The sequence below is a fragment of the Lipotes vexillifer genome, unplaced genomic scaffold (assembly GCF_000442215.2).
Source record: "Lipotes vexillifer unplaced genomic scaffold, Lipotes_vexillifer_v1.1 scaffold36, whole genome shotgun sequence".
Taxonomy (NCBI): Eukaryota; Metazoa; Chordata; class Mammalia; order Artiodactyla; family Lipotidae; genus Lipotes; species Lipotes vexillifer.
This window is the reverse complement of record NW_006792448.1, coordinates 2563858-2578901: the sequence shown is the minus strand read 5'-3', so window position 1 is coordinate 2578901 and position 15044 is coordinate 2563858. Positions and strand designations below refer to the sequence as shown.

Below are 15044 nucleotides of genomic sequence, written 5' to 3'. Positions count from 1 at the left end.
CTTGCAGCCATTCCTGCTCATCCACCTGTAGTCCTGTCAGGCAGTCCAGCCTTCTCTTCCTGCTCAGAGTTTTCCTTCCAGCCTCTTTCGAGGGCATTTCAAGGCCACAGTCACAGCAGGTGCTGGCTCCCCCTTGCCTGAGAATAAGGCTTCGTGCCTGCATAAGTGCGAGACAGAATTCCCACTGAATCAGCCCAGCTTCTCAGCTTCTTTTCACTGCACCCCAGCGCCACTACCCCACGCCTCCTACGGATCAGCAGAGCTGAGCCTTCCTGACCTGATTTTGCCAACTCAGATTTTGCTCACACCCTGGGAAGCTTGAAAAATGTCTCCAGAATATTCTAGATTAAACTGGAAGTGGCTGATGGCAGTTCCCAGCCACAGTGTATTCCCTTCACCTGGAGCCAAATGCCAGGGAGAACGCATTCTCAGCCTCGGTGTCCGTCAGTCACAGAGGAAGTCTCCAGTGCTTTGTTTATTATTAATAATAAAGGGGGGCTTCCCTGGTGGCGCAGTGGTTGGGAGTCCACCTGCCGATGCAGGGGACACGGGTTCGTGCCCCGGTCCGGGAGGATCCCACGTGCCGTGGGGCGGCTGGGCCCGTGAGCCATGGCCGCTGGGCCTGCGCGTCCGGAGGCCACAGCGGTGAGAGGCCCGCATACTGCAAAAAAACAAAAAAAATAATAATAATAAAGGGCCAGCATTTGGGGCATGACGTTCATGTATGTTTACTAGAACAGATTCAAGATTATCCCAATAATGTTACTCTCTCTTTATTCTTTTGGGTGGGACTCAAAGGGCAGCAGTCACAACTAGCACATGGGGAATTTGACGTGATGCTCAGGAGAGTTTCAGGCACTGGTGATGGCCATGCTCACGGTTCCAGGCCAGGGTCTATGTTTGCAGTAGGCAGCTGTTGTCTCCGTCTGTGGTCTGGGGATCTGTCACAGGGCCCCACCTTGCCCAGCCACAGAGTTGGCCACGTGACTTGGGTCTGGCAAATCAGGGAACCCCATCTCCACATCCACAGTGATTGGTCTGAGGGATGGTCATCTGACGAGCAGGGCCAATCAGAATCCTTCCCTGAGATTTGCGGGTTCGACACAGGAAAGAGGGGTCGTGATAGAGACTGGGAGCTACTGGTGGCCAGCTTTGCCATTGCAGAGGGAGACCCAGGCAGGAGACAAAGTGGTCAACGTGCACGAAGCTAAGACAGGCAGAAGCAAGAGCAGGGAGGACCAGCTCTGTCATTGTTTGAGCCCCTGTGGACCAGCTACGTTCTTGGGGACCACGCCCTTCCACCCCTGCCACATAAACCAGTTCAGGCCCGGTGTGCTTTAAGTAGTTGGAGAGGGTTTCTGTCCAGCCAAGAATGCCATCTAACCGTGTCTGGGGGCAGAACAGAGGGAAGCAGTGGAGTGATAAGGGCTTTGGCATCCTATGGTTGGGTGTCTGGGCCGTGGCCTGTGGAGGTCAAGGCTACTCAGGGAAAGGTCCAGCCTGGAGTGCGAAGGGTAAGGACATGCCCAAAGGCAGGGCCCAGTGGACATCAGAACCCAAAGTAAGCCACCAGCCCCAGGGCGGAAGCTGTAGTCTCATCCTCACACCGGCCTCTGGGGTGCCTTCTTTCTGCAGACAAGATGCAGGCCTGCTGCAAACTATTGCCCAAGCCAAAGTGACCTGCAGGTCAGAGTCCCACTGTTCCAGAGTAGAGGTACAGCTGAATCCCCAGGGCCAGGACTCAGGGCCCAGCAGGACTGAGCCAAGACTGGCAACTGTGGCCACACAGATGTGGCCGTGATGGCCAGCTGTGAGTGCAGCCTGGCCATACACCCCCTGGCTGGGGCTGCACACACAGCCTTCCAGAAGGAGAGGGTGGCCAGGTCTGGGGCCAGCTTTGGTAGACAGAATGACTCAGGACACAATAACCAGGAGGTCTCTCTGCCACTTGTTAAACACCTACTGTGTGTGCCAGATCCATTGCACACGTCACTCTTTGAAGCCAAGGAGGTCTGTCTGACCCAGTCAGAGTGATGCCAAGACGGGCGATCCTTCCATCATACTGCCCCAAGTGCGTGTGTGAAAGGCAGGGTGTGGGCTGCCACCCAGGGAGGACCGTCCGAGACACAGGTGCCGGCCAGCTAAGCCCAGTCTCCTCTCTCCTCCTCTCCTGATGCCAGGCTCTGCTGGAAGGATGCCCACCAGCCTCAGCCCACCCTCCTTTCCGACTCGGCCCCATTTCATCCCCTGGCTGGGAGCCACCCTTGCCTCACAGAGGAGGGGCCAACTGTCATTCCGATCAGTTCTTTTCGGTCCTAAGTCACAGAAACTAACTTGAGGTAGCTTCACATCCCTGAATCCTTCTTTCATAAGGGTACAGAGGTGTCTCATGGAGCCCAAAGATCCCAGGAAAGGACAGGAAATGGCACATTCAAGGTTCTCTCTCAGGCCAGGGGAGATTGACCTGCCATAGTGTCTGCAGTTTCCCCTCCAGATCAGCCATCAGCCTGGGAAGGCCACTGCCTCTGCCCCTGTGACCAGGTGCCAAGAAAGGACCATATCACCTTCTGTGAGGTGGAAGCTCCTGCCCTGGGGTCCCCCCAGATGATAATGACTGAACAGGACAGGAACTTCCCAGGAACTACCCAGGGCCTATTTCTACCCACTGAGGGCGGGCAAGCAGGCCCCGGACTGAGGAGGACAGAGGAGAGAGGGGGAAGTGAGGAGGGGGAGCGTGCAGGTGGGCTTCGATGGCTGCAGCAAGCAGCACTAAGGGGCCAGGTGACTGAAGGGGAGGCCCAAGGTGGGGGAGTAGCCAGGTGAAAACCACAGATGACCCCGTCACAAAGGGCGACTCTACAGAATGGCATGGGCTTACTTGACGCAACCTTGAAAGGGGGGGAAAACAGTCCCAAATAAGCAAAGAAACCTCACCCTGTGACAAAAATGTTACCCACAAAAGTGAAACAAATGCTACGAGACGGACTGGACCAGGACTGACACAGAGCAGTTGGGAAGAATACATCTGGGGAGTGAAATAACAGCCACAAATGAAAGAAAAGGTGGATCCTGGCAAACATATTGGCTCTGTCCTCTCAAGTCTTAAATTAAGAAAAGAATGGTAGGAGGGTTCCTTTTCTCCACGCCCTCTCCAGCATTTATTGTTTCTAGATTGTTTGATGATGGCCATTCTGACTGGTGTGAGGTGATACCTCATTGTGGTTTTGATTTGCATTTCTCTAGTGATTAGTGATGTTGAGCATCTTTGCACTGTTGGTGGGAATGTAAATTGATACAGCCACTATGGAGAACAGTAGGAAGATTCCTTAAAAAACTAAAAATAGAACTACCATACAACCCAGCAATCCCACTACTGGGCATATACTTGGAGAAAACCATAATTCAAAAAGTTACATGTACTACAATGTTCATTGCAGCACTATTTACAATAGCCAGGACATGGAAACACCCTAAGTGTCCATTGACAGACGAATGGATAAGGAAGATGTGGCACATATATACAATGGAATATTACTCAGCCGTAAAAAGAAATGAAATTGAGTTATTTGTAGTGAGGTGGATGGACCTAGAGTCTGTCATACAGAGTGAAGTAAGTCAGAAAGAGGAAAACAAATACCATATGCTAATACATATATATGGAATCTAGAAAAGTGGTACTGAGGAACCTAGTGGCAGGGCAGGAGTAAAGATGCAGAAGTTAAGGACAGACTTGAGGACATGGGGGAAGGGGAGGCAGGGACGTAGTGAGAGTAGCATTGATATACATGCACTACCAAATGTAAAATGGATGGCTGGTGGGAGGCTGCTGCATAGCACGGGGAGATCAGCTCGGTGCTTTGTGACCACCTAGAGGGGTGGGATAGGGAGGGTGGGAGGGAGGCTCAAGAGGGAGGGGATATGGGGATATGTGTGTGCATATAGCTGATTCACTTTGTTGTATGGCAGAAACTAATACAACATTGTAAAGCAATTATACTCCAATAAATATGTATTTAAAAAAAAAAGAACTCAGGAAAAAAAAAAAAAAAAAGGAAAGAAAAGAACGGTGGCAGCCTGTTCCCTCTGAACAGGTTGGCCTCTGAAAGAAGAGCTGTCTGATCACTTAGCATGGAATCTCTACCCACATGTTCACCAAATGCCTGCTATGAGCCAGGTACCATTCTAGGGGACGTGGCAATGGATAAGACAACAAGACTCCAGACCTAGTGAAACTTTCTTTCTACTGAAGGGTCAGATCATCAACAAATACAGGACCTGATACAGATGATAAGGGCTAGGAGGAAAATAGAGCAGGGCCAGACGATGAGCCCTGGGGGCTGCTATCTTAGAGAGGCAGTTAGGGGAGGCCCCCCTGAGGAGCCAACATGGGAGCAAAAACCTGAACGAAGGGAAAGTTTGCGCCGAATAAAAAACAGAGTACCTTCTATTTGAAAACAACTTTCCTCTTGCCAGTATAAAGAATTCTGGCAAATACTCTTTTTAAGCCCTCCAACCAATGGCCTGGGGGAAGGACTGGGATCAACTCTTTGCTGGTGGGCTGTCACCAGCTCCCAGGACCCACCCCTCTCACGTTTCCTCGTGACTTCTCAAGGAAAAAGAAACTTCCTGCCAGCAGTAAATAAAAGGGCACTTTCTCCTCCGCACTGGGGACATCGCAGCAGCAGCTACCTCTCTGCACAGAAACAAACCAGAGTGACCAGGGATGTAGAATGTGGATGGGCAAATTTCCCTTGGTCATTTGTTTTAGGAGAAGGAAATGATGGTGAGTTTGCAGGGATTGGTAAGGCTGCCATCTACTTCAGGAAGCTTCAGAATACACTAAGATCCTTGTGCCCTAACGCCTCCCGTCTCTCAGGGCACCATCTCCCTGCTGCAGCCGCTGGCCGCCCGGTGGGGGGGTTCCCCCTTTGCCTGTATGCAGCTGTTTTTGGCTTGACCACAGGACTCTATCATGCCAGAGTTCATGTGGTTATACAGAGCAGGGAAGAATTTCCCAGAATGCCTTGAGAAACCTGAGACACTGAATGGCTTTCAGGGCTTATTGATGTGGCCGGTGCAGGAAATAGCAGTACGTCAATAAATAGTTTTAGGCAGGAAACGAGGCTTAAATGGTAGCCTTAAAGTTTGGGGAAAGGCACTAGGGGTTGCTGGGAGGGAGCCTGCCAGTCAGATGAGAACCTCGAGCCAAATACCAGTCTTTGAAATGGCTGCCACCAATCTGAGGCCCCTTGCTGGTTCTGGATGCAAAAGGCTGAGGTTGAAGGCAGAGCTGGAGACCCAGGGGATGGCTGGTTTCAGTTGGCAAAAAAGAGCTCCTTGTTCCAGGGGAGAAGTTGGCAACCTACAACGTATGCGCCCAGAAGAGACACATAGGCTGGCTTTTGGTGGCCTCTGGGCTGGGCAAGTTCACAGCCCACTTCCCCGCCCTTGTAGTGAGAATCACCACTAGCTGGCAGGTCACTCCCAAGAGTTTCGATGTCCTAATCAAAAAAATCAAGGAAAAGGGTCACGATCTGCCAGTTTCTTTTTAAGTGACTGTTTTTCTGACTATAAAACTAAACGTTCTCGGAAAAGTGGGGAAATTCAGAAAATAATAAAATGTAAGAAATAAAGGTCATCCATAATTCCACTATTGAGAAACAACTACTGTTAACACTTTGGATATTTCTCATCTTTTTCCTTATATAAAAAAAAATTGTTTTTATTCATGGGCGAGATTATATAATATTTGCAAGTTTGCTTTTTCTTCTCTCTTTTTTTAAAATATTTATTTTTTTTGGCTGCATTGGGTCTTCGTTGCTGCGCTCGGGCTTTCTCTAGTTGCAGTGAGCGGGGGCTACTCTTCGTTGTGGTACGCGGGCTTCTCACTGTGGTGGCTTCTCTTGTTGCGGAGCATGGGCTCTAGGTGCACGGGCTTCAGTAGTTGTGCCACGCAGGCTCGGTAGTTGTGGCTCGTAGGCTCTAGAGCACAGGCTCAGTAGTTGTGGAGCACAGGCTTAGTTGCTCCGTGGCATGTGGGATCTTCCCGGACCAGGGCACAAACCCATGTCCCCTGTATTGGCAGGCAGATTCTTAACCACTGCGCCATCAGGGAAGTCCCTGCTTTTGTTTTTCTCACTTAGCATTACACAGCCATTTTCCCAAGCTGTTATAAACTTCTCATAAACGTAATTTTAATGGGTCCATGAATCATCATTTACTTAATCATTCCCCTATTGTTGGATGCTTAAGTTGTTGAATTTTTGTATGTATTAAGCTTACTTTTCCTGTTATTTTAAATTATTTCCTTATGATAATTATCCAGAAGTGCAATTACTGGATCAAACAATAAGAACACTTGAAAGGCTTTTTTTTTTTTTGGCTGCATTGGGTCTTCGTTGCTGCGCACGGGCTTTCTCTAGTTGTGGCGAGCGGGGGCTACTCTTTGTTGCAGTGAGTGGGCTTCTCATTGCGGTGGCTTCTCCTGTTGCGGAGCACAGGCTCTAGGCGCACGGGCTTCAGTAGTTGTGGCACATGGACCCAGTAGTTGTGGCTTGCGGGCTCTAGAGCACAGGCTCAGTAGTTGTGGCACACGGGCTTAGTTGCTCTGCAGCGTGTGGGATCTTCCCGGACCAGGGCTCCAACCCGTGTCCCCTGCATTGGCAGGTGGATTGTTAACCACTGCGCCACCAGGGAAGTCCCCAAAGGCTTCTTTTACGATTTCTTTCAGGAAAGTGATACCAGTTTACATGGCCCATATTATGAGAGTGCCTATCTTACTTCATCTTTACCAGCAGTGACAGTGGGTTTTTTTGTTGTTTTTTTTTTCTTTTTTTTTTTGCTGTACGCAGGCCTCTCACTGTTGTGGCCTCTCCCGTTGCAGAGCACAGGCTCTGGACGCACAGGCTCAGTGGCCATGGCCCACGGGCCCAGCCGCTCCACGGCATGTGGGATCTTCCCAGACCGGGGCACGAACCCATGACCCCTGCATCGGCAGGCGGACTCTCAACCACTGTGCCACCAGGGAAGCCCAGTTACTGGTTTTTAAGCTTTGCTAACATAGAAGGTGGGAAAAAATGATATTTTCATTCATTTGATAGCTACTGAGATTTAATTTCTTTTTATATATTTGTCAACAATTTATGTTTTCACATATGAATTATCTTTTAATGCCCTTTCTCGTTTTGTCCATGAGAGATTTAGTACTTTTAATATCAATTTGAACAAGCTACTTAAATATTAAGACCATTACCTTTTGTCACATTTATTGCAGATATTTTTCCTGGTGTATCCATTGCCTTCTAAGTATGTTTATAATATTTTGATTTTTGATGCATTCCTCTTGTTTTAATTTAGAAGGCCCTTCTCCATCCAGAAATTCGATAAATACTTTAATTTTCTTCAAGTTCTTATGGTTTGTCCTTCTTTTTTTTCTTTCTTTAACATTTGCCTCTTTATTTCATCTGGAATTCATTTTAGGGGCCAGTGTGAAAGGAGACTCTAAATTATCCACTCCACCCCACACCCACCCCGACGTAGACAGCTGTTTCTGCATCATTGCTTGAGTGAATAATGCTTCCTTTGCTACTGATTTGTGGTTCTCTAGGGGCCATGTGATAAACCCTTATGGATGCCAAATTTGTTTCTAGGCTATCTGATCTAGCTATTCATTCTTATGTCAGTTCCACACCCTTTTAATTATTAAAGCTTTAGGATAGGTGAAAGTAATATAACTCCAATTTTGTTCTATTTTGTTTTTAGCTATTTCCCTATTATTCTTTCAAATTACTTTTAGGATATTTTTTTCAAGTCTCCATTTCCCCTTTCCCTCCAAAACATTCCCGTTGGAATATGACGTACAAATTGGTGTTAAACTTGTGAATTATTTCAAGGAAAATTACCATCTTTTCAGTGCTGTCTACCCATTAAGGAATATTATGTGTTTCTTCACTTGTTTAAGGCTTTCTCTTAAATTTCTCTGTTCAGTTTTGCAATTTTCTTCATAGAAATCGCACATTTCTTCATAATGTCATTTAAGAACTTTTATTGCTTATTAAATGAGCTTTTGTGCATTAAAACGTCTCACTGGTTAATTCTGTCATAAAAAAGCTGTTGATTTTTGTATATTAAGTTTACATCTAAATACTATTAATTAGTTACTAAACTCTCTTGTTAATTCTAATCTTTATTAGAGAGTTCTCTTGGGTTTTTCTCATATATAATCTTATCAAATCATTTTACCTCTTTCCTTCCAAGGGCAAGGGTCATGGATGTCGCTGCTGTTTTTTAATCAGGCCTATTGATATTATGTTTATAGAGGTACTGATACTATATCATCCTTGCCTTTCTGGGATAAAATCTACTTGGTTATAATGTATCTATTTGTTAGTATTTCATTTAGGACTTTTATGTCTACTCACATTAGAAAGATTAGCCCATAGACTTCCTTATTTGTAATTTACTATCATTATGAGATTTTGGTAATAAGGAACAGGAAAAGCTTATTTTTTCTGTGTTCTGGACCAGTTTACATAGCAGAGCAGATATTTAATTTTTTGAAAATGTGAATCAACTTACCTACAAGAGTCATAAGTTTAGAGACCTCCTTATAATATGTAATTCAGAACTTTTGATTTTATGATTTTCTGTCTTTTCTGGCTTTTAATTTATTTTTTCCGTGAAATTCGGTGATACTTATTTTCTAAAAAAGCACCTATTTCATCATTTTTTCCAAAATCATCATCATAGAGTGGTAAATCGTTTTTATTGTGCTTTTTAATCTACTCCATATCTGTTTACATATATTGTTCATATTTTTTTCTTTTTTTTTTTTTTTTTTAGTCATTGCAGTTTTTTTATTGGAGTATAACTGATTTACAATGTTGTGTTAGTTTCGGGTGTACAACAAAGTGATTCAGTTATACATATACATTTTTTTTCAGATTCTTGTCCCTTATGGGTTATTATAAAATGCTGAGTATAGTTCCCTGTGTTACACAGTAGGTCCTTGTTGGTTATCTATTTTGTATATAGGAGTGTGTTTATGTTAATCCCAAACTCCTAATTTTTCCCACCCCTCCTTTCCTATTTGCTAACCATAAGTTTCTTATGTCTGTGGGTCTATTTCTGTTTTGTATATAAGTTCATTTGTATCAATTTTTTTTTTTTTTAGATTCCACATATAAGCAATATCATATGATATTTGTCTTTCTCTGTCTGGCTTACTTCACTTCGTATGATAATCTCTAGGTCCATCCATGTTGCTGCAAATGGCATTATTTCATTTTCTTATGGCTGAGTAATATTCCATTGTATAAATATACCACATCTTCTTTATCCATTCATCTGTCGACGGACATTTAGGTTGCTTCCATATCTTGGCTATTGTAAATAGTGCTTCTGTGAACATTGGGGTGCATATATCTAGTTTTCTCCAAATATATGCCAAGGAGTGGGATTGCTGGATCATATGGTAGCTCTATTTTTAGTTTTTTAAGGAGCCTCCATACTGTTCTCCACAGTGGATGTGCCAGTTTACACTCCCACCAACAGTGTAGGAGGGTGCCTTTTTCTCCACACCCTCTCCAGCGTTTATTATTTGTAGACTTTTTGCTGATGGCCATTCTGATTGGTGTGAGGTGATACCTCATTGTAGTTTTAATTTGCATTTCTCTAGTAATTAGCAATGTTGAGCATCATATTTCTAATTTTATTTCTATTTCTGCTTTCTTGTTTTTACATATAATTTCCTTTCTTTATTTTCTAATTAATTAATTTCTATATTTTGTCCTTTCATATATTTCCTTAGTTATTGGTGGTTTTCTAAGTTTTTTGAGTTGAATATACAAATTAACACTGTTCAATAGAAGTATAACATGACCCACATCTGTACTTTTAAATTTAATATTGTATTGTACTATACCCAATATATTCAGAATTTCAACATATAATCAGTATTTCTAAAATATTAGACATTTTACATTCTTTTTTCCATACTATGTCTTTAAAAACTAGTGTCTATTTTACACAGACAGCACATCTCAGTTTTTTAGAGGCATGTTTCAAGCACTCAGTAGTCAGTTTAGAGGATATATTTGCTTCCTTTTTATTTTTTTATTTTTTTTAATAAACTTATTTATTTATGGCTGCATTGTGTCTTCATTGCTGTGCGGGCTTTCTCTAGTTGCGGCGAGCAGGGGCTACTGTTCATTGCGGTGCGTGGGCTTCTCCTTGCGGTGGCGTCTCTTGTTGGGGAGCATGGGCTCTAGGCACACAGGCTTCAGTAGTTGTGGTGTGTGGGCTCTGTAGTTGTGGCTTGCGGGCTCTAGAGCACAGGCTCAGTAGTTGTGGTGCACGGGCTTAGTTGCTCCACGGCATGTGGGATCTTCCCAGACCAGGGCTCGAACCCCTGTCCCCAGCATTGGCAGGCAGATTCTTAGCCACTGTTCCACCAGGGAAGTCCCTTTGCTTCCTTTTTAAATAGCCAAAATAGTTAAGACTATAAATTTATCTTTCATTATAACTTTGACCACATCACACAAGTTTTTACAGCTTTATTTCCTAAATAATCTATTATTGTATATTTGATTACATCTTCATTCCATCTTTCTTTAGGAGAATGCCTTTTAAACAAGTAATTGGCTATTTTTAAAATTGTTCTTAATTCTTAGTCCAAGTATGTAACCTGTACAGTTTCTGTATTCTGACATATGCAGTAGAATCCCAGCTTATAATGAGGTTTGTTTCAATTTTGTCTTATTCATTACACTATTGAAGTCATCTAAGTAATACACCTTTTGTTCATTTAATCAGCAAAAGAATACTAGTGATTTCATTTTCCAATACTATTTTTCTATCTTTTTTCTTATGTTTTAATAGCTTTTGTTTTATGTAGTTTGAGTCTGTGCTATACAGTATATTTTTATCTATTATGGATTGTATTTTTATCTATATAAATGAGTTTTATTTTACTTAATGAATGTTATCTTGCAAACTACTTTGATTTTACTTGTGTTTTACTTTTATTTTATATCTATTAATGGCTACTAGTGTTTTAATATTTTTAAAAGCACATTTTAATATCTATTTCTCTATTTATCAAACTTAAGAAAGAAGCAATAACCTGCGAATCTTTATGGTCTAAATTATGAAATTTTGTGTGCTTACAAGTCTTCTCTCCTTTTCCCACCAGTATTCATCAGTCTTAAGTAATTTAATCTTGGATTATTAGGTTACTACTACTATGAAATTCTTATTCAGATTACATTTATTTATTAAATATATTCTCTCTCGAGGATTATTTCTGGATTTTGACTCAATCTTATAACCAAAATTATAATTACTTATTTTGATTTAACCTCATAAATCTACCCGGTTTCAAGTTTTCACTTCTGGTCCTTCTATACTGTGATTTTCTCAGAGTTGAGCAGTAAATATTTTTTGGCTGGAGCATGCATTCAAGAAAGTTTTTGATTTTTAAGTTATTTTTAATTGTGTTTTTAAAAAGCATAAATTTCTCATCTCAACCATTTTCTAAGTGTACAGTTTAGTCATGTTAAGTATAGTCACATTGTTATGTAATCAATCTCCAAAACTTTTTCATCTTATAAAACCAAAATTCTAATCCATTAAACAACTACTCATTGCCCTGTCTCCTCAGCCTCTGGCGACCATCATTCTACTTTCTGTTTCTATGGATCTGACTACTCTGGATACCTATATAAGTGGAATCATACAGTATGATGATGATTCTCTCGGTCCTTTTGTTCTGTGTATTCTGATGTCCTTTTTGCAACTCGTTTATTTCACCTAGCATAATGTCCTTAGGGTTCACCCACGTTGCAGCATGTATCAGAATATTCTAAGATTTAACAATATTCCATTGCATGCATATACTACATTTTGTTCATCCATTCCTCTGTCAGTGGACACTTGAGTAGATTTCACCTCTTGGCTATTATGAATGGTGCTCCTTTGAACATGGGTGTGCAAATATCTCTTCAAGATCCTGCTTTCAGTTCTTTTGTATATATCCCCAGAAGTGGAACTATTGGATCATATTGATAATTTAATTTTAATTTTTTGAGGAATCGCTATACTACTTTCCATAGCAGCTGCACCATTTAATTCTTTTAAAGATAAGCATGTGGGTGGGATTTTTAAAAAAATCTGCTTGCGTAAAATGTCTTTGTCTTGCTTTCACTCATAGCTAGGTGTGTTCTTTTCACCTCAAACATATGAAGATGTTGCCTCAGTGTCTCTGAATTTTAACATCAATTATAGGAGTATAAGGCCAACCATATTTTTGTTCCTTTGTAAGAAACCTAGGGGTTCTTTTTCCTTCAAAGCTGTTTTTAGAATTTTTCCTTTTCCTTGAAATTAAAAAAAAGAAAATTCTCCTGCTAAGTGTAAATAGTGGGGCTCTGGAACACTGTGAACGCTTTTTGCCTGAAGAGTCACAGCTCTTTTTTTTGTTCTTTTGTTTCATTTGTTTTCAACTTTAAATTTCTGTCTCGGGTCCCTTTGTTCTGTGTATTCTGATGTCCTTTTGAAAACCTCTATAATTCATGTCCACTCTCTGTCTTCTCTGTCCTTTTTCTTCTTTCCTTTTTTAGTCTATGGCTTTGTCTTCAGCTAGTCATTTTCCAAGTCTGTCTCATGTATCACTTTTTCTGCAGTATCCATTCTATCCTTTATTGCCACCAATGCACATTTCATTTTGCTGTGGATTTCTGACTTCCTTTGGTTCTCTCCTATCCCCATTTCCAGTCTCACACTTCATCTCAACCTAAGGTTTTTTTTAAACTAATCACATGTCACAGAATCTATGTTGTTGTTCTTAACAGACCTACAATCCCACATGTTTGTACTTGGGTTTTTTATTTTATTTATCTTTGCTTTATTGTTGTTGACATTTTCAGAGTTACGCGTTTCCATTAGATGTTCAAGATAATGCTCCCCTATTCTGCGGTGCAGGATTTTTCCACAGATGCCATAGTTCTTTGCTCCCCCCTGACCCCTGAATGAGAAAGGCTGGGTTTGGTTTTGGTGTTAGCTGTGCAGATCATCCTTAGAGTTGCTCAGTGTCTGCTGAGGTAATAGCAGAGTCTCCCCTCAGACCTGAGGCTGGTGGCTTCATGTGCACATCCCAAATTCAATAGCCCATATTTAGCAGGCCTTCAGTCTTCTAGTGAGTTCTACTAGCCCCAAAGAGAATCCTCTCTCAATGCCACTGATTATCAGGAGGAAACTGAGTCAAGCTGTAGTTCTTTGATCCCATGTAATCATTTTTTTAAAAAACTCCAGTCCCTGGTTTGCATTGCCCTGAGACTTTTCCTTCCCAGAGGGCTTTGCCTGAGAACGCTGGGCCTCTGAGGTCTCAGGGGACCACCTCACCTCCTTCTGCCCTGAATCTGCAATGACTAGAATAAGAGCAGTACTGATGGGAGCTGCTGTAGTGCACAGGCACGGGGGCTTGTTAACAGTTAGAGGCTCTTTACCTACGAGCCAGTGGCAGACAGAGGGAGGTCTCAAGCTTGAGCTCCCTCCCCATCTCACCCTTGTCTTACGGGTAGGGAGCCAAGCGGCTTTGGACACCCAGAACTTCTCAACAACAGCATTTTAGTCAATGGTGAGGCGTCTGCAGTGAACTGTAATCTTCCTTCTGGGTGTTGTTGTGGGGCTTATGTCCGCTCTCATGGGTATTTTTATGGGAGACAGAGAAAGGGCGTCTCAGGCACTGATACAGAGGCATCATTTTAACACCCGTGCTGGCACTTTATAAAGGTCTAGAGTTGTTCTCAACCACGGTTGTACATTGGAATCACCTGGGGAGCTTTCAAAATATACCAGTGTCTTGGCCTCACCCTGGCCAATGACACAAGCCTCTCTGGGTGGAGTCCAAGCATCAGTAGCTTCAGAGTTCCTCCAGGTGACTCCAGTGAGCAACCAGGGCTGAGGACGTTTAGCTCAGAGCAGAGAGCAATGGAAGGGCTTAGGTACTCATTCAAGTTCTTGTACTGGTGACCTTGGTCAAGTCTTTTCAGCTCTTGTACCTCAGTTCCCCCATTCTAAAATGGGAATGGTAATGCCTGCCCCCGCTCTGACCACATAAAGATGTAGTGGGATAAACAGAAGTTAATGAGGATAGAACTACCCAAAGTTTCATGACTTCAAGGCCCGCAGTACAGCACCCTCTGCAGGCTCTGGGGCAGCAGGAAAAGTAATTCATCCTCCTCCCGGGACCACTGGGCCACCCCACGGTGGCCACCCCTTCTCACAATGATGGAAGCAGCACAGGAGAGTAAGCGTAAATACTTAAGGCCTCTTAAGGACCAGGATCAGAACTGGCCAAAGCAAGTCACAAGGTCAAACCCAAAGACCAGCGGAAAAGGCGGAAGAAATTTCTGAACATAACCTAATCTACCAGATTCTTATCTTTCAATCGCCAGAGAGTTCAGGTTTTTATTTCATTCTGTCTGGACCTTTGCAGTGGCCTCCTTTCTGGTCTCCACACCTATGCCATATTAACCTTCAAAAGAGCACAGGTGGGCTTCCCTGGTGGCGCAGTGGTTGAGAGTCCGCCTGCCGATGCAGGGGACGCGGGTTCGTGCCCCGGTCTGGGAAGATCCCACATGCCGCGGAGCGGCTGGGCTGTGAGCCATGGCCGCTGAGCCTGCGCGTCTGGAGCCTGTGCTCCGCAACGGGGGGAGAGGCCACAACAGTGAGAGGCCCGGTTACCGCAAAAAAAAAAAAAAAAAAAAAAGAGCACAGGTATGACCAAGGCATTTCAATGACTTCCCCCCAAAACCTTCCCTACCAACCATCACATGGAACCTGATTCCTTGGCTGGTTTCAATTATCCACACTCTAGCCCCAACCCCCTTTCCCAGCCCTGCCCCCATTTTCCTCTCTACCCACCTACAATGGGGACAGGTTGGCTAAGACCTCCCTGGTTCCCAAACTTCCATGTTACCTTCCTGGTGCCTCACCTGTGGTCATTGCTCCACCTGAAATTCCCCCAGGTTCTCAGGTCAGAATCCTAG

The 15044-nt window shown here is 43.5% G+C and overlaps 1 protein-coding gene across 1 annotated transcript in view; it reads left to right on the top strand.

Moving 5' to 3' along the window:
- Window positions 1-15044, top strand: part of CTIF (cap binding complex dependent translation initiation factor) — a 238040-nt gene that overhangs the window by 184046 nt on the left and 38950 nt on the right.